General features: G+C 47.0%; 1 long non-coding RNA gene across 1 annotated transcript; it reads left to right on the forward strand.

Annotated features, from left to right (window-relative positions):
• On the forward strand, positions 1-27,054 carry LOC115598588. The gene is made up of 19 exons (XR_003987756.1): positions 1-86; positions 9,484-9,548; positions 16,547-17,179; positions 17,592-17,688; positions 18,048-18,113; positions 18,433-19,056; positions 19,468-19,564; positions 19,924-19,989; positions 20,307-20,933; positions 21,346-21,442; positions 21,803-21,868; positions 22,187-22,807; positions 23,220-23,316; positions 23,676-23,741; positions 24,065-24,684; positions 25,097-25,193; positions 25,553-25,618; positions 25,946-26,557; positions 26,969-27,054. It is a non-coding gene; the product is annotated as an uncharacterized LOC115598588 (long non-coding RNA).

The following is a 27,054-nucleotide window of genomic DNA, read 5'->3' on the forward strand; positions in this document are numbered from 1 at the left end:
GGCTGAGGCTCTGCTGCCGCTGCTCCTGGCTTCCTCCCCTCACACGAACATCACTGCCCAGGACAGGTCGCCTTCTGCCTGCCCAGGTAGGAGCTGCTTGGCTGCTCTGAGCCTGGTGTGAGCTGTCCCTGAGAGCCTGGGCTTGGGCTGCCCCAGCTGCTGCCCAGCCCAGAGGGGACTCTCCTGCCCATTCCTCTCCTGCCCATTCCTCTCCTGCCCATTCCTCTCCTGCCCATTCCTTTCCTTTCCTGCCTTTTCCTGTTCCCTTTCCTTTTCCTGTTCCCTTTCCTTTTCCTGTTCCCTTTCCTTGCCCTTTCCTCCCCTGCACTTGCCTTGCCTTGCCTTTGCCTTTGCCTTCCTGTCCATTCTTTTCCTCTCCATTCCTGCCCTGCTCTGCCCAGCTCTGGTGATGGAACAGTGCCTTTGGTCTGAAATATTTGGGCTCCAGTTTATGTCTGAGGGCAGAAAAATCAATGTCTGCTGAGCCCTGGAGGAGACATCTGAGGCTGCCTGAGTCTCTGCTTGAGTCCGAGAAGCCCTTGCAATGATTTCTCACTAAGTGTTGTCACATATCACACTCCTCTCCAGCTAAATAAAAGTGCTTTTCAAGTTCTGAAAATTCTTTCAACTCTTTGACTTCTGAAAGTGGAGAGGAACTTTTGTGGTGTTTCTTCAGGTACTCTTTCAAGTATTGAGAAAGACTGGGAAAGCCTGTACATAAGAAATAGATGCTGTGGCACGTGGTGTTTGGTTTTTTGTTTGGTTGTTTTGTTTTCTTTTTTTGTTTCTGTTGTTGTTGTTTTGTTGATTTGGGTTTTTTTGTCTCAACCACAAGTTTGTGGCTTTTTAGCATCAGCGTTATGACACGAGTCTGACCACTGAGGTATCCAGTGCTGAGTTGTTGAGGCTCCAGTTCTGAGAGATCAGCCAGTGTCTGGTAAATGGTTCTGATGGGCTAAAAACTTGTATGTTTTGCAGTAAGAAGTTTTCCTTCCGCAGCTTGCAGCTCTTGTTTCAGAGGCTTTTGCAAGCGCAAGAGCACAATGTGTGCCAGGTGATCAATTTTCATCAAGTTGTGGCTAAACTCCAGGGCTGATGAAAATCGGTCAGTGCTTCTATGACTCCGTGTATCTTGTCTCAGTCCTTTATAATGGTGCATTTCAGGAGAGTAAGCAAGCTGGTAGCTGAGGTGCTTGTGATTTGTTTTCCAGTTCGTGGCTCATGATGCAGTATGTCGCTTTAAAAAAGCAGCATTAACTTGGAGACTGTCTCCCCGACAGTCTTTGATGTCACATTTGTACTGTTGTATCTTTTTAAGGAAGGCTTGGCTTTAAATTGTAAAGGACCTTTTCAGAGGAGGGGTTCTGCATTTTGTGTCAGTAAGGCTGACTAAATGAGAAAGGGGAAATTACTAAATAATTTGAGGTCCCCTCTGTAATAACGCAGAGTCCAAATTCGCCTCTGCACTGGTGTGATGAAATTTCCTTAAACAAACACCCCTCCACCCCCCCTCCACCCTTCTGTGCCTCCCCAACCCCCAAAGTTTTCCTCGTGTGGAAATTCGGATGGTGTAGTTGTGGCTGCAAGAAGGGGGGGGTTAATTTCCATATGAGTAGGTGACCTGTTGAATGTCAAAGGTGGTGATAGCCCAAATGTTTTACCTGAATGGATCATATTTGGGTGAATTTTCTTCCTTTGTGCTCTTCAGACAGCCACTTGGGAGCCGATTGACAAGATGGGGAATGGTTTGGGAGGGGGAGGTGGAGGCAAACAGTACGGAATCTCTTTCAGTTTTCCATTTTTTCTTCTCGTTCTCCTTGATTCCTCATCATAGCTTCTGCATCCTTCTTATCAGGGTCCTGGGTTTTAATTTTAAAAGCACTATCTCTTTTTATCAGGATTGTGCCTATCACTTCCCCCAGCCAATTTCCAGCGATTCCAGGCAGCAATTGCGAAAGCCTCAGGGCTTCCCGCCCGGAGTTAGCTGATGCCTGGGTTTGAATCAGCATTCCCTGCTTAGCCCTGGCCCTTCCAGCTACTAGGCTGGGATCTCTCATTGCTATACTGCAAGCTGAACGACAGCTCTTGAACCTGCCCCCAGGTCTATTTCTGTCCTTCTTCAAGAGAAGAACAAAAGAATCAAGACATGGCAAATGAACACCACATTCCCTCTGTCACTCAGGGTGGTTTCTCAAGGTATGAGAAACATACCAGCATACATAACTTGATCCCATTTCCCTTCTTGCCTTAAAAACCAATATTGACTTCTCTTGTGAGGCAGGTGACAAAGCTTTAGGTTTGTATTTCAGGTTGTTAGATTTCTCAAAAATAGTTGAGCTGAAATGGAGAATGCTGCTTTTGGCAGAGAGCTGGAGAAGTGAGTTCTGAACTAGCGAGGAGTTTAAATTTTGAGGAGACTTGCTCAGTAATGTATTTCAAGTTCTACTTTTGAATGCTTTGTGGTCATTACTGGTGAGATTGTCGTATCTGTAAAGGCGCCTGACTTAGCAGGGCATACTGGTTTGAGTGTCTCTGAGTGAGGATGGTGCTTCCCAGAATGTCGGCTGTCGAGAAGCCATCTTCACCCTTCCCCCCGTGTATTTGAGGATGCTGTTTGAAGGGTGGAAGTCTGCAAGCTTACTGTTGGACATCTGCAGCTTCCTTGAGCTTGGACACCCGCTGTTTTTTCTGCCATCTCTCTCTACCAGCTTCTTTGTCATGTGAAAGCCAAGCTGAGGGGCTGTGAGGGCATGAGGGTGCAAATCGGGAGGGGTTTTACAGTCAGTGTGTGCGCTGCGGACACAGCTCGGGACCGCGGCGGTCCCTGCCCTCGGGTGTGCATTCACACACACAGACAGACAGGCAGGCAGGCAGGGAGGCAGAGACACCGGCATCGGAGCCGAGCTCTCTGTTGACTCGCGGCCGTTCCCGGGTGCAGAGCGCGGGGCTGCGGCTGCGGGCACAGCGCGGGCACAGCGCGGGCACTGGGGCTCTCCGCGGCTGCGGTGCCGCTGTGGGCGCTGGGGAATCGTCACTGCCGGCGCGTGATGCCGCGCCGCTTCCGGGGTGATGGCGGCGGTGCTGCCGCGCGGTTGCCTCTCGCCGGGTGCGGAGCCGCCGCCTCCGCTCCTGCCGCCTCTGCCGCCGCTGTTGGCGGAGCCGGCGGGCATGGCGCGGAACTCCAGCCCGGCGGGGGGCCCCGGCTGCGGTCGCTCCGCCGCGCCGCCCGCCTCCGGGAGCGAGCGAGCGAGCGATGGAGCGACCCCCCCAACCCGGAAGCGGCGGGGGGGGAGCCGGCGGGGAGTTTGAGCCCCGTCCTGTCACGGGCTGCCGCTCGCCGGTTTTGTCTGCTTTTGGCAGTGAATTTCTGGTGATGTGAAGGAACTGTGGAGCTGTCTTAAAATGCTCTTAGGTGTCGGCCGGGGAGGCCAAAAGTCTTGTGACGATTGATAGAGATGAGGGGGGCACTGTGTCAAATGTGTGCTGGACTCTGTGCTGGTGCATTTCGGCCCCGCAGTGTATTTCCACATGAAGCTGCTTCCCCCTGAACTGTTCATCTTTTGCTACACAGGTGACCTTGCCCCAGCTCTTCTTGCCACATCTGCTCCTGCCCCATTGCCATACTGCCAGTTTAGGAGGGAACATGGCCTGCATCGAACTATCAAGTTAAAAACAAAGTTAAAGACAAGAAGTTTTGTGGGTTTTCCTTTTAGTACTTGTTGGGGTTTTTTTCTCATTTTCAACAAGGTGTTGAAAGCATTCTGCCCTGTCCTGTCCCGTCCTCTCCCATCCTGTCAATTCCTGCCCTGTGCATTCGTGCTCTTTCCAGCTCTGCTCTGCCCAGCTCTGGTGATGGAAGAGTGCCTGTGGTCTGAAATGTTTGGGCTCCAATTTATGTCTAAGGGGGGAAAATCAATGTCGGGGGGCCTTTTCAGTGGAGGGGTTCTGCATTTAGTGTCAGTAAGGCTGACTAAATGAGAAAGGGGAAATTACTAAATAATTTGAGGTCCCCTCTGTAATAACGCAGAGTCCAAATTCGCCTCTGCACTGGTGTGATGAAATTTCCTTAAATAAACACCCCTCCATCCCCCCTCCACTCTTCTGTGCCTCCCCAACCCCCAAAGTTTTCCTCGTGTGGAAATTCGGATGGTGTAGTTGTGGCTGCAAGAAGGGGGGGGGTTAATTTCCATATGAGTAGGTGACCTGTTGAATGTCAAAGGTGGTGATAGCCCAAATGTCTGTTGAATGCCCAAACGTTTTACCATTTGGGAGTCGATTGACAAGATCGGGGGGACTGTTTTGGGGGGGGACAGGGAATCTGCAACTCAGCCAGCTGAAAAGCTGTGTGAAGTGCTTGACACTCTATCTACCTGGAGACAGCGAGGAATGATGATATTTTTTCTGTGCTTGTTTTGTTGTTGTTTTGGGTTTTAATTTCCCCACAAAAATAATGAAATTGCTATTTTTTTTTCTTTTTCTAGGAAGCAGAACATCAAAGAGCAATGGAGAATGCACCCTTGAGATTCTAAAACTGATAATGAAAATGTGGTATCAGTGTATGTCCAAGGTGTGCTACAGTATATCAAATGTATCGTGAAGCACGATTTGTATATTCTATGTATCACCCTTTTGCTTCATTCTGGAAAGAGGAAAACATTATCCTGTAAAGTATCATCTATGAAGGCCAGAGGGCTGTGTAATGCATTAGGAAACTGAAATGTTAATAAATATATATTTATACACAAGCAGATGCTTATGAAGACTGGTTATTGTGTTGCAGACAGTAGCAGCAAGTTTCTCTACCTCATTGTATGGTTGACTACCTAAGCAACTGTGTTCTTTAAGAAATGGTGTTATCAAGTAATTCAAATGAAGAATCTATCCATTTGATGCAAAAAAGAGAAGACTTGGTTTAATTAAAAAATTATAATCGCCCATCTGTCTGAACAGATGTCTCCACACTTTTTTTCGGTTCTGCAAAGGGATTTCATTGTGTTTCAGGAAGCAGAAAGCAGCTCATGGATGGAAGCCTTTCTCGTGGTGGCTGTTAATACCCTGGAAGCAAACGAAGCGGCTCCGGCAGTGTTTCCATGCTCAGGAACTGATCATACGCCGGGCCGTGCGATTAGGGTGAGGATTTACGGAGCGCCACTGCCACCCTGCGGCCGCTCGGCGGAACTGCAGGGACTGTGGCGCTAAGGGCAGCTCGGGCGCTGATTGGCTGGGATAAAGGCTGGGCGGTGACGTGCTCTGCAGGCGCGGGAACCGGTGCCGGTGATGGACAGGAACGTCCTCCAGTGGTACGGGGAGGAGGGCGGAGCGGGCGGCGGGCTCGAACGCGATTGGCTGGCCCGGGTATAAAGGGCATGCTGCCTCGCGTTCCCTCAGCACGGCGCGAACTGTGAGGCGACTGCTCTGAGGTGATGAGGTAAGTGTTGAACGCGGGAGGGGAGGGGAAGGGAAGGGAGGCGGCGGCGGCGGCCGGGGCCTGGGGCTTGAGGTAACTCGGGGGGGGGCGGGGGTTGTCGCTGCGTCTAAGACCCAAATTCGGTTTCGGTACCCTGTTTGCTATCGGCCGATCCGCACTCGGAGCAGTAATAATTTGCAACAATACCCATTCCTGCGCTGTGAGGCGGTGTCCTCACCTCAGTAAGAGGTTCCTGGAATTCCAGTCCTATTTTATACTGAAAATGGTGAGAGGAAACTTGAAAATTACCTCAATATTCGCACCCGTGTTCGGTTAAACTATTCCTCGGTTAATAATGCCCAAAAGTTCCAGTGCGCGGGGTGGAGTTTCTACGCTATGCGTGCAGACCCGCGGATTTTTCCGCGTGGTCCCGGAGGGGTCCGAGAGACCGAGCGGGGGTTGGGGTGCGGATGAGGGGGGGGGGGGGGAAGGGGGGTTTGTATCACGGCATCGCTGGCGGCCGCGCGCATGGGTTGTCCGATGTTGGAGTTGTGTCTGCTTTGTACTCTTTAAGTGTTCTGAGTGACTTGTTGATATTTTAACTAATCCGATCTGGTCTGTACGGTGTGGTTTCCCCCCAGATCTGTTTTTCTTTTAAAAGTGTCGTTAATGCAATTAAAAACCACCTGTTTTAAACGCTGGTTTTGCGAGGGAAAACAAAAAAAAAAGCGAAGGTTCCTAAAATGGCGGCGGGGGCCGAGTGGACGGACTGCCCCCCCCCCCCCGGGCGTCAAGGCTCGTCAGGGGTGGCTGAGGAGGTGAGGGAGAAAACGGCGCGGTCGCCATTTTAGGGAAAGAAGAGGGGCGGGACCGAAGCTCGGGGGGGAAAGGGGGGGACAAGATGGCGGCTGCGGCTCTGATCCTGTTACACTGTGTGACAGGAAAGCGACAGCTTTGTGTCCAGAAGAGCGTGTTGATTTGTGAAAATGTAATTAAATTTAAAATGCGATTTCCAATGTGTAACTTTTAAATCTATGTTTAAACGTAAATATTTTTTAAAATGCGTTTATAAGTTTTAAATTTTTAATGTTTTTAATATGTTAATATGAAATTAAAGTTTTCGATATTAAGATTTAATATTTTAATAATTACTAACATCAGTGTTAAATATTTATAATTATAAATATTTATATTATATATATTATATATTACATATTATATATATTTAATATATTTTATATTATACATAATATATATTATACTATGTATTTTATATATTATATAATATATATTATATGTATTATATGTTATACTTTTATATATTATATATAATTATAATATATATTTATAATTGTAATTATATTTATACTTAATATCAATAGTATTTAAACAACTTACATTATACATAAATAAATATACAAAGTAAATATATGAATATAAATACTTCATCTATAAAATATAAAAATATTAAGTATATAACATAACAATAAAACTTACATATAAAAATATGTAAAATATAATAAATAAAATATGTAATTTTCTATTATATATTATATGTTATATATATTATGTTATATATATTATATTTTATATTATATTTTATATATATTATATTTTATATTATATATACTATATATAATTATAATAAATTATATATACTTATAATTATAATACTAAATATCAATAGTATTTAATATAAACAACTTACGTTATACATAAATATACAAAGTAAATATATGAATATAAATACTTCGTCTATAAAATATAAAAATATTAAGTATATAACAGCAATAAAACTTACATATAAAAATATATAAAATATAATAAATTAAATATGTAAAGCAAATTTTTCTATTATATATATACTATATTATATATAGTATATATATTATATATAATTATCATTTATTATATATTTATAATTATAATAATACTAAATATCAATAGTATTTAATGTAAACAACTTGCGTTATACATAAATATACGAAGTAAATATATGAATATAAATACTTCATCTATAAAATATAAAAATATTAAGTATATAACATAACAATAAAACTTACATATAAAAATATGTAAAATATAATAAATTAAATATGTAAAGTAAATTTTTCTATTAGCTATTTAAATATTTTTATTTTAATTGTAATTATTAATATTAACACTAAATAATAAAAATAGTTTTAAAATTTATTTATTTAAGATTAAGTGCTTAAAATGTAATTTTGAATATTTAGAACATAATATTTTTATTTGCTTTTTCTTTTTTAATCACTTTTCACTTCTGACAGGAAACCGACAGCTTTGTTTCCAGAAGATCGTGTTGTTTTTTAAAAATCTTAAAAATTTAATTAAATTTTAAATCGAATTTCCAATGTGTAACTTTTAAGTCTATGTTTAAACGTAAATATTTTTTAATTGCCTTTATGAGTTTTAATTTCTTAATGTTTTTAACATGTTAAAATGAAATTAAAATTTTCGATATTAAGATTTAATATTTTAATAATTACTAACATCAGTGTTATATTTATAATTTATATAATATTAATTATCAATAATTAATTTATACATACGTTACACATAAATAAAAATACTATATTATATAAAGTAAATATATGAATATAAATAATTCATCTATAAAATATAAATAAACAAGTATATAATATAATAATAAACTTATTTTTTACATTTATATTCATAAATATATAATAAAATATGTAAAGTATATTTTCTATTACCTATTTAAATTTTATTTTTAAATGTAATTATTAATATTGATAATATTAAATAACAAATATAGTTTTAATATTTATTTAAGTGCTTAAAATGTAATTTTAAAAATTTAGAACATATTAATATTTTTATTGCTTTTTCTTTTTTAATTACTTTTAACTTTAATTGGTTTTTAGATTGTATAAGTTTCATTTCTAATACTAAAATGTTACTCAAGTACAATAAATTTTAGCTATACTTTTAACTATTTAAACATTTAGCTTAATTTTTTAAAGTTTGTCATAATTTCTCATGTTGGTTTTATTTTTTTTCCCAGGTTATTGTCATGTCTTTTATATTTTTGTATGATTTAATTGTATCTTAAAAAGGAAGTATTTTAAATAGAAAAGTATATTTTTTCTAGCTTAAATAATTCAATTTTAATAATAATTTTCATTTTAATTATAAGTGTTTATTTACAATAAATATAACACTTGAATTTAAATCTTTAACTCGATTTTAACAATTTGGCCTTATTCTTAGACTTTATTTGTAATTTCTCGTTTTTGTAATGTTTATTTCTACTTGAAATATTTATTTTCTAATCTAATGTTTTAAATTATTTTCTTTAAATTTAAACATAGCTAATTTGTTTAATTTTAGTTTTTATATTTTAAAATCATTACCCTTATTTCAAATTAAAATTTATTTTTAATTAATATATATTTTTAATGATGCATATTTTTACTGTCGCGAATAATTAAAATTACTTTTTAAATAAATGGGTAAAGTTTCAGATAAATTTAAAACCTAATTATTAATATTTACCATGGACTTTTAAATTTCAATAAAAAAAATAAATTTTTTTAAAATTACTTTTTAAAATCTTAATTTTTAATTTTTTCTTTTTTTATTAAAAAAATTTTAACTCCCAGGTTTTATTTTCTATCCCAGGTTTTTATCATGTGATTTTTATTTTCTAAGATTTAAATGGTATTTTTACATAAAAAATTTTAAAATAATTTTTTTTTTTCATTTAAGATATTTGAATTTTAAAAATAATACTGAATTTTATTCTACTTTTCAATGCTTATTTATAATGGAACTAAACATTAATAAGTATATATAATGAACAGTTTAGTATAGATGTATTTGTTTTATTATTAACTTACATCATTATAACAAGAATTATTTGAAGTAACTTTTATTAATTTGAAATTAATCTTGCAATAACATTTATTAATTTTAATTTAGAAATTTTTGTTAAGTTTATTTTAAAACTTTGAAATGTTTAAGTTTTTAGGAACAGCTCTTTCCAGGTGTACAGTTAATGCTCAGACTGATACTCTTCTTTTCTCCCCTAGGTTCAGGATACCAGTAGCTCTGCATCCCAGCTTCCAGGCTGCTCTTCAGGGCTAGGCAGGTACTGGTAAGTGGGATGGTGAGGCAACATCTGGAATATTGTCTCCAGTTCTGGGCACCTCAGTTCCAGGAATAGCAGGAACTTTGTGAGAAATCCTGGTGTCTCCTGGAAGTGGTCAAAAGGGATGTGGGTATGAAATAAAAATTTAAAAAAGATTTTTCTAGATGTTAATTTTTCACCTCTTCTTCTCTGGGGATGTGCATTTCTTCAGTCTTCAGCCATGTTCTGTTTCTTAACTCAAGGTACTGTAATTCTCAGTTTAGCAAATATATTTCCTTTAAAAAGATGACGACAATTATAAATTAGAAGAGGGTCCAAAAAATTGACCAGGACACGTTAATTGAAAACCAATTAGAATTTATTAGCAAGCAAAAACAGCGCTGGGTGCTCGGGAGTCTCTGCTCCGACAGGACAGCACCGCTTCCTTAAAGTTTCTTAGGTATTTATAGTCCTGTATGGCTGTGTGAGCCCGATGTTGCTGGGAAAGCTCAAAATGTGTCGAGATACAAACTGTTCTTGAGCAGACACAGCCAACAATACTAATTCCTCTTATGAACACATCTTGTGTTTGGTTAACCCTTTTCTACAATAATTATTCTTAAGCAGACACATCGTGTGTTTTGGTTAACCCCTTTCTACAAAGGTTGTCTATAAGAACGTTTAAACATAATTACACAGCATTTTGTCACAATACACTTTTTCTTTCTCAAGTACATTCTACAGTTAACATCCTTACCTTCTTTCGCTGTTTCTATCTTGCCTAAATACACTAAAACTTTTCTACTTAGGTTAAATGAACAAACATAAGTTATTACAAATTGTTACAGTACCACTGTGTTTTTGGCACGTAACTTTGCTGTTAATACTTCTGTTTTGTGAACAAAGTTACATAGGTTAAATGAACAAATATAACTTTATATGTAAATTATTACAATCTCCCCTTTTCTTTTATCTTGGATTTTGTTCATTGAACTGTTGCAGTTCTTGGCAGCGTGATACAAAAACTTCTGCCGTTTCAGATTTATTAGAAGGTATTTGTTCATATCTGGCACGCATGAGCATTAGATGGGCTGCTTCTAAACGACTCTTAACTAATGCAATTACTTTATTGAAAATACTAGGCCCACAGGTAAGTCCTAAAACAAATAGTATATTTATACGTTGATTTAATATAACTTTCACACAAAAATATATTTTATATATGTTTATATTCAGATGACCACATGAAAGCCTGAAAAAAATACCTGTTTGTGCAATGCTCCTAACTAAAATAAGTGTTACTCTGGAAAGAGAATGTTACGTATATGGCATTACAGGGAAAGCATCATTGAGAATGAATATTCACAAAAGGTCTCATGAAAAACTCACACATTGCTTCGAAAAGCACAGATGCACTTATTTACTCAGAAATCTGTTAGCAGGTAAAAATTCCTAATGAAGACATAACACAAGTTGTGCGTATTTATTTTACCTGATGTGAACCTGTTTGTTGATTCCCATGCATAAAGCTTTGGCTTTAACAATTGTCACATTGTGCTTTTCACACTTCCTGTTCAAAGCAGGACAGACCCAACAAGCTACCTAGCCACCTGCTGGTTCTTCAGGATGCCAGAAAATCAATCTGTGTATATTAGAAAAATATTATAGTTCAATAAATAGTATTTTAATTGTCATCTGGGCATGGAGGAAGATTTTCCAGGAGCAGGACAAAAATTACATGCTTTTTGCTCAGTACAAGGTGCCATAGGATCTGATATTGGTATCAAATATGGAGCTCACAGCTTTTCAAGGTATATCAGGGACCATTCAGAGGGTTGGTGGTGTTCATTTCCTAAACCTTCGGCCAGCAGGATTGAAGTGATCAAGGTAATTAATATTAGGTTCCCCATTATATGTCACCTCACACCTCGTACTGCTCTGCCTTTGTCTCGGCCGCCTGTTTTCAAAAGGCGCTGGGAGTGTCTCTTCTCAGCAGCAGGTAGTGCTCTTCAGAGGATGTGGGGGTTCTATATTTTTTAGTAACACTTTATTATTATTATTTACAGTTCATAGAATCATAGAATTGGCTGGGTTGGAAGGGACCTCAGAGATCATCTAGTCCAACCCTTTTACCACCGTTGCGGTTGCTAGACCATGGCACTGAGTGCCACATCCAGTCTCTTTTTAAATATCTCCAGGGATGGAGAATCCACTACTTCCCTGGGCAGCCCATTCCAATGCCGGATTGCTCTCTCCGTAAAGAAATTCTTTCTAATATCTAACCTAAATTTCCCCTGGCACAACTTAAGACCATGCCCTCTTGTCTTGTTGAAAGTTGTCTGGCAAAAGAGACCAACATCCACCCGGTTACAGCCTCCTTTCAGGTAGTTGTAGACAGCAGTGAGGTCTCCCCTGAGCCTCCTCTTCTCCAGGCTGAACAGCCCCAGCTCTCTCAGCCTCTCCTCATAGGGTCTTAAAAGCCAATAAGCTCTTGATGACCATTAATCATCTCTTGATGGGTTTAGTACTACAAAATATTTACTAAGTATGCTTCTAGCAAATTCTTCCTCATCATCTTTCCCGGGATGCTTTAATATGCTCATGAATCTAACTTGCTTGAGTCTGTGCTCTTTGTTTCCAGTGTATGGACACAACTTCCTTTTCTGAAGAATGGCTTTCTACTTGTACATAGCTTCCTTTCCTCTTAGAATTTTTTATGTAAGTGGTGAAAGGTGCCTGTAAATAATCTCTCCTTTTATCAAAAGGTAGATTTTATGTCATATCCCATCCTATAATGGCTACCCAATGTAGAGAACAAGTAAGTAATTGATACCTTATCATTTACTGAGCTCTTCTGCACTTATAGACAATAGATGACCATCCAGGACTGGGTGATTAATAAAGTCCTACCCTGCACTTTCCACTAAGGCATGATATTTCATTCCAAAGGGATTATATAATTTCTGTTTGTTGTCTCTGGAGACCCTACCAATATTTTTAAACTTTCACCTAAAAGACAGGGTATTCTATGCTGTTTGTCCTTCTGCATCTACCAGCTTTTACTTTAAAAGTTTAAAACCAGTCTTTCAGTTTAAAGGATGTCTTGAAAGGGTAATGAATGTAAATTTCACCAAAAGCAGTGATAAATCGAGTGCATCCAGGATATTTTAATACAAGAGGATATGTTTTTACCTGGCAAACGAAAGACAAAATGATCGGCTACCAACAGACAAAGTCTTTTCTTCCAGAGAAACAGCCTAGACAAAAAGTAAAGGTAGTCTACAGGAATAGCTCCATGGTAATACACAAGAATGGCTGGTCCTTCTGGTAGGTTTTTCACACCATGCAGCTCATAACCTGTTTGGGATGGAAATGACAATAATAGCTATAAAACACTTGGCAGTTTAAAGAAAATTCTTTACAGCCCTTTGTTAAATGACTTCTGGAGAGTTGTGAAAGCCTTTGTGAAAGCTTTTATAAGATTTAAGTTCTGGATTGAATTTTTGGTCAATAGCAAACTCTTCAAATACCACAAGCTATCAATGGACATACTTGTTGGTCAGTTTAATTACTGGATCAGACCTAAATCTGACGTTTTCCCCTGTTAGAGGACTAATTTAATTATTTCCCACTAGGATCTTTTCCAAGTCCAAAGTAAATTTAGGAAGAAGGTTTTTAAAATACTATACTAGTGTGAACACATTGGCAGAATGAGAGGCAAATGAGCAAAGAAGCAGTCTTTCCTGAATTAATGGCAGTATGAATCTCTATTCTTTGTCAGACAGAATGAGATGGTTGTCATGCTTAAATCCAACCAGAATCTATAACAATCCCAAAAAGAGGTTCTTTCCACAAGAGCTAAAAGTATTCACTTCACAGTGGAAGGGCATTTCCTGACAGACATGGACTTGTTTAAATCCCTGTCCTGGCTCTTTCTAAGTTTGATTTGGATTTTAGGTGGAGCCAGACTAGAAGATGAATTTACACAAAGGCTCAGAAAAGTCACAGCTTCTAACAACAAAAATCTCTGTTCCACCTTGTCTGCCTTCATTTCCATCTCTGAGACAGCTCCTATCATGACCTGTCAGACAGGATGGGGATGGAGCAGGCAGAGTCCTAGGCAGATGTGCAGAATGTTTCATACTGTGGATGTTCAAAGATTAAGGGCAAAAAAACGTGAAGATGAAAACATTGATAACCTGTTAGTCTTCATCCTTTGGGCAGCAAAGTCTTGCTGATAGCCTTTAACTACATATGAGGGAAGAGCAAGAGCCTAGAACACAGCTGAGGATTTTCTTAAGGAATAGAGCGTTCTGAAAGTATCTGAAGGCTGAGTGTAATGAAACTGAAAAATAAGGTTACTTTAAAATTCTGCTACAGAACAAACTTAAATGTGTTATCTAATTATTTCTTTGTCCATACAGATCTTATAATTGTTTTCAATTATAACAAAAAGTAGCTTTTGCCCACTAATACTACACTAATAACATTTCTGGCTAGTTGTGTTTTGGTTATTTATTAAGTGAGTTTTAAGCAGCTACTAAAATAAAAAATAAATCAGACATGTATCTCACAATTACATCACTAAAACAAACAACACTGCATTTCACTCTGACAAGTGTACCTCCGTAGCCACCTAGGAGAAATTTACCTTATATATACTAATATCAGCCCCTTATTCTGCTTATTTTATATTGCAATTGGTCTTTTAGGCAAAAAAATTGGGTTAGATGCCATGTAAAGCATAGCAAATGTAATTTTTGTACATCAATTTACAGTTCCTACTAAGTCTTTTAATGAAGGTCTAAGTATTCTTATAGTATGGTGTTTACTCTTTATTTCCCTTTGCCTAGAGGTTTCATCAACTATCTCACATCAGTTTTTGATGACTTTTGTAAGATCTGCTCCTGGAATGGTCCTCCACTCCACTTTAACTGGTCCCCTGACGTGGCTGGCATCTATCCATCTTCATTTGGAAGTTGGGCTGTCTGTCTCTGTAGTAAGCAAAACAATAAAAAAAAACTTCCCAGCGAGAAGTCAAAGAGGAATCCTTCCAGGATTTGACTTAATATTTTATCTCCAGTCTTTATTCTATGTATCACTAAACCCAATGGTGGTCGTTGCACTACTTAAACCCTTTAGCTCCCTATTGTTCCTGCCTACTCATTAATTGTAACAAATAAGGTTTAATTTTTAAATCTTAAAAAAAAAAAATGAATACATTTTATCTTCTGGTTAACAGCTTTTGATTACTTGTATCTAATTCATTGCATTGACTGTCAGTCATCTACATGGTCATTAAGGCTATCCTTTTAGCTTCCTGATCAGCTATGTTATTATCCCTGATTATAAAACCCAGCTCCCTCTAGTGACCTTTTACATGTACTACTGCTATTCCTGCTGGTTCTCGCAGGGCTCGCAATACCTGTGTATAAGTCCCTTCCTTTGTTAATTAATTAGGCCTCTTTTTTCAAAAAATTTTTCAAAAATATGTACGACATAATATGCATACTTAAGCCAGTACAAACAATGCCAGTTCTGTTCCCTCAACAACGGTAAAATTCCCAAGACAGCTCACAATTTACAAGCTGTCTACCATCCTCCCCCAAGTCCACTGAAAATTCTCCCTCCTGTTGCTAGGAACCAACTTTTTTTTGTTTTTTTCTTAATCAAAGGGCTCATTTGTTTCTCTGGTCCCTAGCAAGTAAAGCCCCTAATTTTCCTCAAACATCCTCTCATCCCTCTTCCTTTGTCCACAATCTCTCTTCATATGACCCTTCTTTTTGCAGTAATAGCAAACTACTACATTCTTAGTCCTTTCAAGTGGCCCTGGAGCTTTACCAGGCCTCTGATACTGTCCCTTGGGCTCAACCAGCTCCCACCCCACTGGCCTTTGACCTGCCGGTCTCTGACTCCCTCGCACAGCAGCAGCACCCATCATTTTCACTGCTTGCTCCTCTGCCTCTTCACCTCTTCGCACATACACTTTCCTTCTTCGCACTTTCCGAGCCTCCCTAAACAATTCATCCAGTCCCCTATCCTGCCAGTTCTCTAATTTCTTCAGCTTTTTCCTAATATGCTTCTGAGATTTAGCCACAAACTTGAGTTTTTAATACAGCTTCTCCTACTGGAGTACTGGGGTCCAGCCCTGAGAACATCTGTAAATTCATTCTTTACCTTTCTAACCACTCAGTAGGAGTTTCATCTTTCTTTTGATGTTGTATAAAAAAATGTTTTATTAATATTCTGTCCGTGTGAGACGGATTCTCTTTTACCTTGAATAATATTGTTCTCAGCTCCTACATATGCCCCCTATGTGCTGGATCATGGTTAGTCCAGTCTGACTTTTGTAGGGGCCACTTAATATCTGCTGCAGGACCCTGCTGATGTTGCTCATCCCAAATCCTCATTCCTGCCCTCCTGATCATTCTTAAAACTGACTGTAAACTCATCACAGGTAAACACATAGGAGCCTAAATATTATTCTACCTATTCTGCTACTCCTAACGGATCTTCCAATAAATTTCTCATCTCTTTTTTAACTTCTCTAACGTCCTCAGAGTTAACGGGCATGACCACATATCCTCTAATTGTTATTTCTTGTAATGGGTATAATCGGCCCACACCTTTTTTCTTAAATAAACAAATGTAACTATATGTAAATTATTACAATGACAATGTAAACAATTCCTTAGATTCTCTTAAATAAGCATTCTGTGTTAGCTTAAACCAGGTGTCATTATCATTACAAAAATATTATTGGCACAAGTTTTATATTAACCCTTACATCAATAAATAATTATTGCAGCCCCAATCAAGAACACCTATACTAAATAGTTGTTAATCTATTAAAAAAAAATCTTACAAAACTAGACTGTTGTGTTTTACCCACCTTTTAAAGGTGGAGTACTGAAAAAAGTCTTAAAAAATTATTTTGACAAAAAACAAAACCAATTTCTCTTACACATGAGGAAGATCAGTCCTTCCTAAAGTGCACTCCCTCTCTCTCTCTCTCATGCCTCCAGACATCCCCAGCGGATCCATCCACTGGTGCCAGGGAAGAGAAGAATGATGCAATAAAACCTTAGATAAAGCCCCCGGGCTGTGCCCTCCTCCATTGCCAAGCCCAGCTCTGCCTTAGCCCACACCTGGGGTCCGCCCACCGCCCACGCAAATCTGTCTTGGCAGGAGTTGTTGTTGTTGTTGTCGTTGTTGTTGTTGTTGTTGTTGTAGTGGTGTGTGTCTTTGGCGAGGACAGGGCGAGTTTGTCAGGAGGCAGCTTAGGGAAGTCTCCTGTGGAGACAGAGGAAGTGTTGGTGGCGGAGGCCGTTGTTGCAGGAGCCTTGAGGTAGATGTTTGCTGCAGCCCTTGTGCAGGAGGAGCAGGTGGCTCTGTGAAGGCTTTGTTGTGTGAGCTTGTGTCAGGGGAGAACAGGGAAGCGTTGTGGTGTTGGAGGCTTCTTGGCAGGTAGTTGTTGTTGGACGTGGTCAGGTGCAGGGCAGAGGCTGCAGCTGGCTTTGCCTGGGCGGTGTGGCGCAAAGGGTGCCAAGAGCGGATAAGGAGTGGGCTTTTCTGGAGGGCACTTAAAGCTAGGGATCAATCTGGCCACCACAGGCACGTTCCCTGGCCCTTTACGGGGTGTCCAGCAGCAGGGGCTGGTGAGTGGGGAGGAGCAGGGGCTGCTGCCTGGGCTTTTGGGCTTCTCGGGGGCCGGGAGGTGGGAGGGGGGGCTGGAGGGGAGGGTGCAGAGATGGCTCAGAGGGGTGTCCTTGTGTCCCGGGCCCCCCAGAAGGCAGCAGCAACGGGCAGAGACCAAAGGGTGCAGCCCGGGCAAGAGCCTGGTGTAAGGTTTGGGCTCTTGGGAGGGGAGGGAGGAAGGGGAAAGCGGGCTTGTTGTTGGTGTGGGGTCAGCTCAGCTGCTGGGAGGGGGCAGGGTTGGGGTACAGGGAGGAGTGGAGGGAAGAAGAGGGCAAGGGGGGGCGGTTGGGAGGTTTCAGCCTTGGGACTCGGCCACGGGCCGGCACCAGAGGGTTGGTGTAGAGCTCACCTCTTGTGCATCTCTCTGGACAGGTCACGAAGGAGAAAGCCTGGGAGCAGAAGACGGCGGGGAGGAGAAGATGAGGACGTCGGGGGACCTGCCAGCGGAGGCTGAAGAAGGCGAAGAATGGTGAGGGACCCCTGGCTCCAGAGTGACAAAGGAAGCAGAGAGGGTGGCCACGCACCTGGGAGGGAAGAGGGAGGCAGTTAAGAGCTTGAAGAAGTCAAAAGGGAAAAAGAAGAAGAGGATGGATGGCGGTGGACCCTCCGGTTCAGGAGGGATGAAGAAAGATGCAGGTGGTTTTGCAGCTGGCCTGGCTTCCCCCTGGAAGTTTTGCCCAGGGGCCCAGACCTCCCAGGCCAGGGGGCGTCCGATGGCCCGGGCCGAGGCTTCCTCAGCGCCTGGTAGTGAGCTGGGGGCAGGGCTCCTTCCTTCCCACTTTGTGCTCAGTGGTCTCACGCTCCTCTTCTTCTTTGTTTCTCCCCTAGGCTCAGGACACCAGGCGTCCTGCACCCGCGCTCCCAGGCTCCTGTTCAACGCTGGGGGAGGTTCTGGTGAGTTGCAACAGCCTCTGAGCTGAGGAGGGAGAAGGCTTTCCTTTTGGAAGAGGCTGGCAAATGGCGGGCCATCTCCTTGCCCTGGCGTCTTCCTGAAAGAAAAGACGATAGAGCTCTGGGTGCCCCTTTGACAAATACTTGCTGTATTTTTTCCCCTCTGTGCCCAGGCTGGGGCAGGGGTGAGAAAGAAGTGTAAATCATGTGGGGCCTCCTGGGGTGTCTGCAGGCTCGGGGTCCCCCTGCTTGGGACAGGGGTGTTGAGCTGGTTAATCCTACCTAAACTCTCGCGCTCTCTCTCTCTTTTTCATGCCTCTAGACATCCCCAGCGGATCCATCCACTGGTGCCAGGGAAGAGAAGAATGATGCAATAAAACCTTAGATAAAGCCCCCGGGCTGTGCCCTCCTCCATTGCCAAGCCCAGCTCTGCCTTAGCCCACACCTGGGGTCCGCCCACCGCCCACGCAAATCTGTCTTGGCAGGAGTTGTTGTTGTTGTCGTTGTTGTTGTTGTTGTAGTGGTGTGTGTCTTTGGCGAGGACAGGGCGAGTTTGTCAGGAGGCAGCTTAGGGAAGTCTCCTGTGGAGACAGAGGAAGTGTTGGTGGCGGAGGCCGTTGTTGCAGGAGCCTTGAGGTAGATGTTTGCTGCAGCCCTTGTGCAGGAGGAGCAGGTGGCTCTGTGAAGGCTTTGTTGTGTGAGCTTGTGTCAGGGGAGAACAGGGAAGCGTTGTGGTGTTGGAGGCTTCTTGGCAGGTAGTTGTTGTTGGACGTGGTCAGGTGCAGGGCAGAGGCTGCAGCTGGCTTTGCCTGGGCGGTGTGGCGCAAAGGGTGCCAAGAGCGGATAAGGAGTGGGCTTTTCTGGAGGGCACTTAAAGCTAGGGATCAATCTGGCCACCACAGGCACGTTCCCTGGCCCTTTACGGGGTGTCCAGCAGCAGGGGCTGGTGAGTGGGGAGGAGCAGGGGCTGCTGCCTGGGCTTTTGGGCTTCTCGGGGGCCGGGAGGTGGGAGGGGGGGCTGGAGGGGAGGGTGCAGAGATGGCTCAGAGGGGTGTCCTTGTGTCCCGGGCCCCCCAGAAGGCAGCAGCAACGGGCAGAGACCAAAGGGTGCAGCCCGGGCAAGAGCCTGGTGTAAGGTTTGGGCTCTTGGGAGGGGAGGGAGGAAGGGGAAAGCGGGCTTGTTGTTGGTGTGGGGTCAGCTCAGCTGCTGGGAGGGGCAGGGTTGGGGTACCGGGAGGAGTGGAGGGAAGAAGAGGGCAAGGGGGGGCGGTTGGGAGGTTTCAGCCTTGGGACTCGGCCACGGGCCGGCACCAGAGGGTTGGTGTAGAGCTCAGCTCTTGTGCGTCTCTCTGGACAGGTCACGAAGGAGAAAGCCTGGGAGCAGAAGACGGCGGGGAGGAGAAGATGAGGACGTCGGGGGACCTGCCAGCGGAGGCTGAAGAAGGCGAAGAATGGTGAGGGACCCCTGGCTCCAGAGTGACAAAGGAAGCAGAGAGGGTGGCCACGCACCTGGGAGGGAAGAGGGAGGCAGTTAAGAGCTTGAAGAAGTCAAAAGGGGAAAAGAAGAAGAGGATGGATGGCGGTGGACCCTCCAGTTCAGGAGGGATGAAGAAAGATGCAGGTGGTTTTGCAGCTGGCCTGGCTTCCCCCTGGAAGTTTTGCCCAGGGGCCCAGACCTCCCAGGCCAGGGGGCGTCCGATGGCCCGAGCCGAGGCTTCCTCAGCGCCTGGTAGTGAGCTGGGGGCAGGGCTCCTTCCTTCCCACTTTGTGCTCAGTGGTCTCACGCTCCTCTTCTTCTTTGTTTCTCCCCTAGGCTCAGGACACCAGGCGTCCTGCACCCGCGCTCCCAGGCTCCTGTTCAACGCTGGGGGAGGTTCTGGTGAGTTGCAAAAGCCTCTGAGCTGAGGAGGGAGAAGGCTTTCCTTTTGGAAGAGGCTGGCAAATGGCGGGCCATCTCCTTGCCCTGGCGTCTTCCTGAAAGAAAACCCGATAGAGCTCTGGGTGCCCCTTTGACAAATACTTGCTGTATTTTTTCCCCTCTGTGCCCAGGCTGGGGCAGGGGTGAGAAAGAAGTGTAAATCATGTGGGGCCTCCTGGGGTGTCTGCAGGCTCGGGGTCCCCCTGCTTGGGACAGGGGTGTTGAGCTGGTTAATCCTACCTAAACTCTCGCGCTCTCTCTCTCTCTCATGCCTCCAGACATCCCCAGCGGATCCATCCACTGGTGCCAGGGAAGAGAAGAATGATGCAATAAAACCTTAGATAAAGCCCCCGGGCTGTGCCCTCCTCCATTGCCAAGCCCAGCTCTGCCTTAGCCCACACCTGGGGTCCGCCCACCGCCCACGCAAATCTGTCTTGGCAGGAGTTGTTGTTGTCGTTGTCGTTGTTGTTGTTGTTGTAGTGGTGTGTGTCTTTGGCGAGGACAGGGCGAGTTTGTCAGGAGGCAGCTTAGGGAAGTCTCCTGTGGAGACAGAGGAAGTGTTGGTGGCGGAGGCCGTTGTTGCAGGAGCCTTGAGGTAGATGTTTGCTGCAGCCCTTGTGCAGGAGGAGCAGGTGGCTCTGTGAAGGCTTTGTTGTGTGAGCTTGTGTCAGGGGAGAACAGGGAAGCGTTGTGGTGTTGGAGGCTTCTTGGCAGGTAGTTGTTGTTGGACGTGGTCAGGTGCAGGGCAGAGGCTGCAGCTGGCTTTGCCTGGGCGGTGTGGCGCAAAGGGTGCCAAGAGCGGATAAGGAGTGGGCTTTTCTGGAGGGCACTTAAAGCTAGGGATCAATCTGGCCACCACAGGCACGTTCCCTGGCCCTTTACGGGGTGTCCAGCAGCAGGGGCTGGTGAGTGGGGAGGAGCAGGGGCTGCTGCCTGGGCTTTTGGGCTTCTCGGGGGCCGGGAGGTGGGAGGGGGGGCTGGAGGGGAGGGTGCAGAGATGGCTCAGAGGGGTGTCCTTGTGTCCCGGGCCCCCCAGAAGGCAGCAGCAACGGGCAGAGACCAAAGGGTGCAGCCCGGGCAAGAGCCTGGTGTAAGGTTTGGGCTCTTGGGAGGGGAGGGAGGAAGGGGAAAGCGGGCTTGTTGTTGGTGTGGGGTCAGCTCAGCTGCTGGGAGTGGGCAGGGTTGGGGTACCGGGGGGAGTGGAGGGAAGAAGAGGGCAAGGGGGGGCGGTTGGGAGGTTTCAGCCTTGGGACTCGGCCACGGGCCGGCACCAGAGGGTTGGTGTAGAGCTCAGCTCTTGTGCGTCTCTCTGGACAGGTCACGAAGGAGAAAGCCTGGGAGCAGAAGACGGCGGGGAGGAGAAGATGAGGACGTCGGGGGACCTGCCAGCGGAGGCTGAAGAAGGCGAAGAATGGTGAGGGACCCCTGGCTCCAGAGTGACAAAGGAAGCAGAGAGGGTGGCCACGCACCTGGGAGGGAAGAGGGAGGCAGTTAAGAGCTTGAAGGAGTCAAAAGGGAAAAAGAAGAAGAGGATGGATGGCGGTGGACCCTCCGGTTCAGGAGGGATGAAGAAAGATGGCAGGTGGTTTTGCAGCTGGCCTGGCTTCCCCCTGGAAGTTTTGCCCAGGGGCCCAGACCTCCCAGGCCAGGGGGCGTCCGATGGCCCGAGCCGAGGCTTCCTCAGCGCCTGGTAGTGAGCTGGGGGCAGGGCTCCTTCCTTCCCACTTTGTGCTCGGTGGTCTCACGCTCCTCTTCTTCTTTGTTTCTCCCCTAGGCTCAGGACACCAGGCGTCCTGCACCCGCGCTCCCAGGCTCCTGTTCAACGCTGGGGGAGGTTCTGGTGAGTTGCAAAAGCCTCTGAGCTGAGGAGGGAGAAGGCTTTCCTTTTGGAAGAGGCTGGCAAATGGCGGGCCATCTCCTTGCCCTGGCGTCTTCCTGAAAGAAAACCGATAGAGCTCTGGGTGCCCCTTTGACAAATACTTGCTGTATTTTTTCCCCTCTGTGCCCAGGCTGGGGCAGGGGTGAGAAAGAAGTGTAAATCATGTGGGGCCTCCTGGGGTGTCTGCAGGCTCGGGGTCCCCCTGCTTGGGACAGGGGTGTTGAGCTGGTTAATCCTACCTAAACTCTCGCGCTCTCTCTCTCTCTCTCATGCCTCCAGACATCCCCAGCGGATCCATCCACTGGTGCCAGGGAAGAGAAGAATGATGCAATAAAACCTTAGATAAAGCCCCCGGGCTGTGCCCTCCTCCATTGCCAAGCCCAGCTCTGCCTTAGCCCACACCTGGGGTCCGCCCACCGCCCACGCAAATCTGTCTTGGCAGGAGTTGTTGTTGTTGTTGTTGTTGTTGTTGTAGTGGTGTGTGTCTTTGGCGAGGACAGGGCGAGTTTGTCAGGAGGCAGCTTAGGGAAGTCTCCTGTGGAGACAGAGGAAGTGTTGGTGGCGGAGGCCGTTGTTGCAGGAGCCTTGAGGTAGATGTTTGCTGCAGCCCTTGTGCAGGAGGAGCAGGTGGCTCTGTGAAGGCTTTGTTGTGTGAGCTTGTGTCAGGGGAGAACAGGGAAGCGTTGTGGTGTTGGAGGCTTCTTGGCAGGTAGTTGTTGTTGGACGTGGTCAGGTGCAGGGCAGAGGCTGCAGCTGGCTTTGCCTGGGCGGTGTGGCGCAAAGGGTGCCAAGAGCGGATAAGGAGTGGGCTTTTCTGGAGGGCACTTAAAGCTAGGGATCAATCTGGCCACCACAGGCACGTTCCCTGGCCCTTTACGGGGTGTCCAGCAGCAGGGGCTGGTGAGTGGGGAGGAGCAGGGGCTGCTGCCTGGGCTTTTGGGCTTCTCGGGGGCCGGGAGGTGGGAGGGGTGGCTGGAGGGGAGGGTGCAGAGATGGCTCAGAGGGGTGTCCTTGTGTCCCGGGCCCCCCAGAAGGAAGCAGCAACGGGCAGAGACCAAAGGGTGCAGCCCGGGCAAGAGCCTGGTGTAAGGTTTGGGCTCTTGGGAGGGGAGGGAGGAAGGGGAAAGCGGGCTTGTTGTTGGTGTGGGGTCAGCTCAGCTGCTGGGAGTGGGCAGGGTTGGGGTACCGGGAGGAGTGGAGGGAAGAAGAGGGCAAGGGGGGGCGGTTGGGAGGTTTCAGCCTTGGGACTCGGCCACGGGCCGGCACCAGAGGGTTGGTGCAGAGCTCAGCTCTTGTGCGTCTCTCTGGACAGGTCACGAAGGAGAAAGCCTGGGAGCAGAAGACGGCGGGGAGGAGAAGATGAGGACGTCGGGGGACCTGCCAGCGGAGGCTGAAGAAGGCGAAGAATGGTGAGGGACCCCTGGCTCCAGAGTGACAAAGGAAGCAGAGAGGGTGGCCACGCACCTGGGAGGGAAGAGGGAGGCAGTTAAGAGCTTGAAGGAGTCAAAAGGGGAAAAGAAGAAGAGGATGGATGGCGGTGGACCCTCCGGTTCAGGAGGGATGAAGAAAGATGCAGGTGGTTTTGCAGCTGGCCTGGCTTCCCCCTGGAAGTTTTGCCCAGGGGCCCAGACCTCCCAGGCCAGGGGGCGTCCGATGGCCCGAGCCGAGGCTTCCTCAGCGCCTGGTAGTGAGCTGGGGGCAGGGCTCCTTCCTTCCCACTTTGTGCTCGGTGGTCTCACGCTCCTCTTCTTCTTTGTTTCTCCCCTAGGCTCAGGACACCAGGCGTCCTGCACCCGCGCTCCCAGGCTCCTGTTCAACGCTGGGGGAGGTTCTGGTGAGTTGCAAAAGCCTCTGAGCTGAGGAGGGAGAAGGCTTTCCTTTTGGAAGAGGCTGGCAAATGGCGGGCCATCTCCTTGCCCTGGCGTCTTCCTGAAAGAAAACCCGATAGAGCTCTGGGTGCCCCTTTGACAAATACTTGCTGTATTTTTTCCCCTCTGTGCCCAGGCTGGGGCAGGGGTGAGAAAGAAGTGTAAATCATGTGGGGCCTCCTGGGGTGTCTGCAGGCTCGGGGTCCCCCTGCTTGGGACAGGGGTGTTGAGCTGGTTAATCCTACCTAAACTCTCGCTCTCTCTCTCTCTCTCTCTCTCATGCCTCCAGACATCCCCAGCGGATCCATCCACTGGTGCCGGGGAAGAGAAGAATGATGCAATAAAACCTTAGATAAAGCCCCCGGGCTGTGCCCTCCTCCATTGCCAAGCCCAGCTCTGCCTTAGCCCACACCTGGGGTCCGCCCACCGCCCACGCAAATCTGTCTTGGCAGGAGTTGTTGTTGTCGTTGTCGTTGTTGTAGTGGTGTGTGTCTTTGGCGAGGACAGGGCGAGTTTGTCAGGAGGCAGCTTAGGGAAGTCTCCTGTGGAGACAGAGGAAGTGTTGGTGGCGGAGGCCGTTGTTGCAGGAGCCTTGAGGTAGATGTTTGCTGCAGCCCTTGTGCAGGAGGAGCAGGTGGCTCTGTGAAGGCTTTGTTGTGTGAGCTTGTGTCAGGGGAGAACAGGGAAGCGTTGTGGTGTTGGAGGCTGTTCTTGGCAGGTAGTTGTTGTTGGACGTGGTCAGGTGCAGGGCAGAGGCTGCAGCTGGCTTTGCCTGGGCGGTGTGGCGCAAAGGGTGCCAAGAGCGGATAAGGAGTGGGCTTTTCTGGAGGGCACTTAAAGCTAGGGATCAATCTGGCCACCACAGGCACGTTCCCTGGCCCTTTACGGGGTGTCCAGCAGCAGGGGCTGGTGAGTGGGGAGGAGCAGGGGCTGCTGCCTGGGCTTTTGGGCTTCTCGGGGGCCGGGAGGTGGGAGGGGGGGCTGGAGGGGAGGGTGCAGAGATGGCTCAGAGGGGTGTCCTTGTGTCCCGGGCCCCCCAGAAGGAAGCAGCAACGGGCAGAGACCAAAGGGTGCAGCCCGGGCAAGAGCCTGGTGTAAGGTTTGGGCTCTTGGGAGGGGAGGGAGGAAGGGGAAAGCGGGCTTGTTGTTGGTGTGGGGTCAGCTCAGCTGCTGGGAGTGGGCAGGGTTGGGGTACCGGGAGGAGTGGAGGGAAGAAGAGGGCAAGGGGGGGCGGTTGGGAGGTTTCAGCCTTGGGACTCGGCCACGGGCCGGCACCAGAGGGTTGGTGTAGAGCTCACCTCTTGTGCGTCTCTCTGGACAGGTCACGAAGGAGAAAGCCTGGGAGCAGAAGACGGCGGGGAGGAGAAGATGAGGACGTCGGGGGACCTGCCAGCGGAGGCTGAAGAAGGCGAAGAATGGTGAGGGACCCCTGGCTCCAGAGTGACAAAGGAAGCAGAGAGGGTGGCCACGCACCTGGGAGGGAAGAGGGAGGCAGTTAAGAGCTTGAAGAAGTCAAAAGGGAAAAAGAAGAAGAGGATGGATGGCGGTGGACCCTCCGGTTCAGGAGGGATGAAGAAAGATGCAGGTGGTTTTGCAGCTGGCCTGGCTTCCCCCTGGAAGTTTTGCCCAGGGGCCCAGACCTCCCAGGCCAGGGGGCGTCCGATGGCCCGAGCCGAGGCTTCCTCAGCGCCTGGTAGTGAGCTGGGGGCAGGGCTCCTTCCTTCCCACTTTGTGCTCAGTGGTCTCACGCTCCTCTTCTTCTTTGTTTCTCCCCTAGGCTCAGGACACCAGGCGTCCTGCACCCGCGCTCCCAGGCTCCTGTTCAACGCTGGGGGAGGTTCTGGTGAGTTGCAAAAGCCTCTGAGCTGAGGAGGGAGAAGGCTTTCCTTTTGGAAGAGGCTGGCAAATGGCGGGCCATCTCCTTGCCCTGGCGTCTTCCTGAAAGAAAACCCGATAGAGCTCTGGGTGCCCCTTTGACAAATACTTGCTGTATTTTTTCCCCTCTGTGCCCAGGCTGGGGCAGGGGTGAGAAAGAAGTGTAAATCATGTGGGGCCTCCTGGGGTGTCTGCAGGCTCGGGGTCCCCCTGCTTGGGACAGGGGTGTTGAGCTGGTTAATCCTACCTAAACTCTCTCTCTCTCTCTCTCTCTCTCTCTCCCTCATGCCTCCAGACATCCCCAGCGGATCCATCCACTGGTGCCAGGGAAGAGAAGAATGATGCAATAAAACCTTAGATAAAGCCCCCGGGCTGTGCCCTCCTCCATTGCCAAGCCCAGCTCTGCCTTAGCCCACACCTGGGGTCCGCCCACCGCCCACGCAAATCTGTCTTGGCAGGAGTTGTTGTTGTTGTTGTTGTAGTGGTGTGTGTCTTTGGCGAGGACAGGGCGAGTTTGTCAGGAGGCAGCTTAGGGAAGTCTCCTGTGGAGACAGAGGAAGTGTTGGTGGCGGAGGCCGTTGTTGCAGGAGCCTTGAGGTAGATGTTTGCTGCAGCCCTTGTGCAGGAGGAGCAGGTGGCTCTGTGAAGGCTTTGTTGTGTGAGCTTGTGTCAGGGGAGAACAGGGAAGCGTTGTGGTGTTGGAGGCTTCTTGGCAGGTAGTTGTTGTTGGACGTGGTCAGGTGCAGGGCAGAGGCTGCAGCTGGCTTTGCCTGGGCGGTGTGGCGCAAAGGGTGCCAAGAGCGGATAAGGAGTGGGCTTTTCTGGAGGGCACTTAAAGCTAGGGATCAATCTGGCCACCACAGGCACGTTCCCTGGCCCTTTACGGGGTGTCCAGCAGCAGGGGCTGGTGAGTGGGGAGGAGCAGGGGCTGCTGCCTGGGCTTTTGGGCTTCTCGGGGGCCGGGAGGTGGGAGGGGGGCTGGAGGGGAGGGTGCAGAGATGGCTCAGAGGGGTGTCCTTGTGTCCCGGGCCCCCCAGAAGGAAGCAGCAACGGGCAGAGACCAAAGGGTGCAGCCCGGGCAAGAGCCTGGTGTAAGGTTTGGGCTCTTGGGAGGGGAGGGAGGAAGGGGAAAGCGGGCTTGTTGTTGGTGTGGGGTCAGCTCAGCTGCTGGGAGTGGGCAGGGTTGGGGTACCGGGAGGAGTGGAGGGAAGAAGAGGGCAAGGGGGGGCGGTTGGGAGGTTTCAGCCTTGGGACTCGGCCACGGGCCGGCACCAGAGGGTTGGTGTAGAGCTCACCTCTTGTGCGTCTCTCTGGACAGGTCACGAAGGAGAAAGCCTGGGAGCAGAAGACGGCGGGGAGGAGAAGATGAGGACGTCGGGGGACCTGCCAGCGGAGGCTGAAGAG

This window comes from Calypte anna, chromosome 7 (assembly GCF_003957555.1).
Source record: "Calypte anna isolate BGI_N300 chromosome 7, bCalAnn1_v1.p, whole genome shotgun sequence".
Taxonomy (NCBI): domain Eukaryota; kingdom Metazoa; phylum Chordata; class Aves; order Apodiformes; family Trochilidae; genus Calypte; species Calypte anna.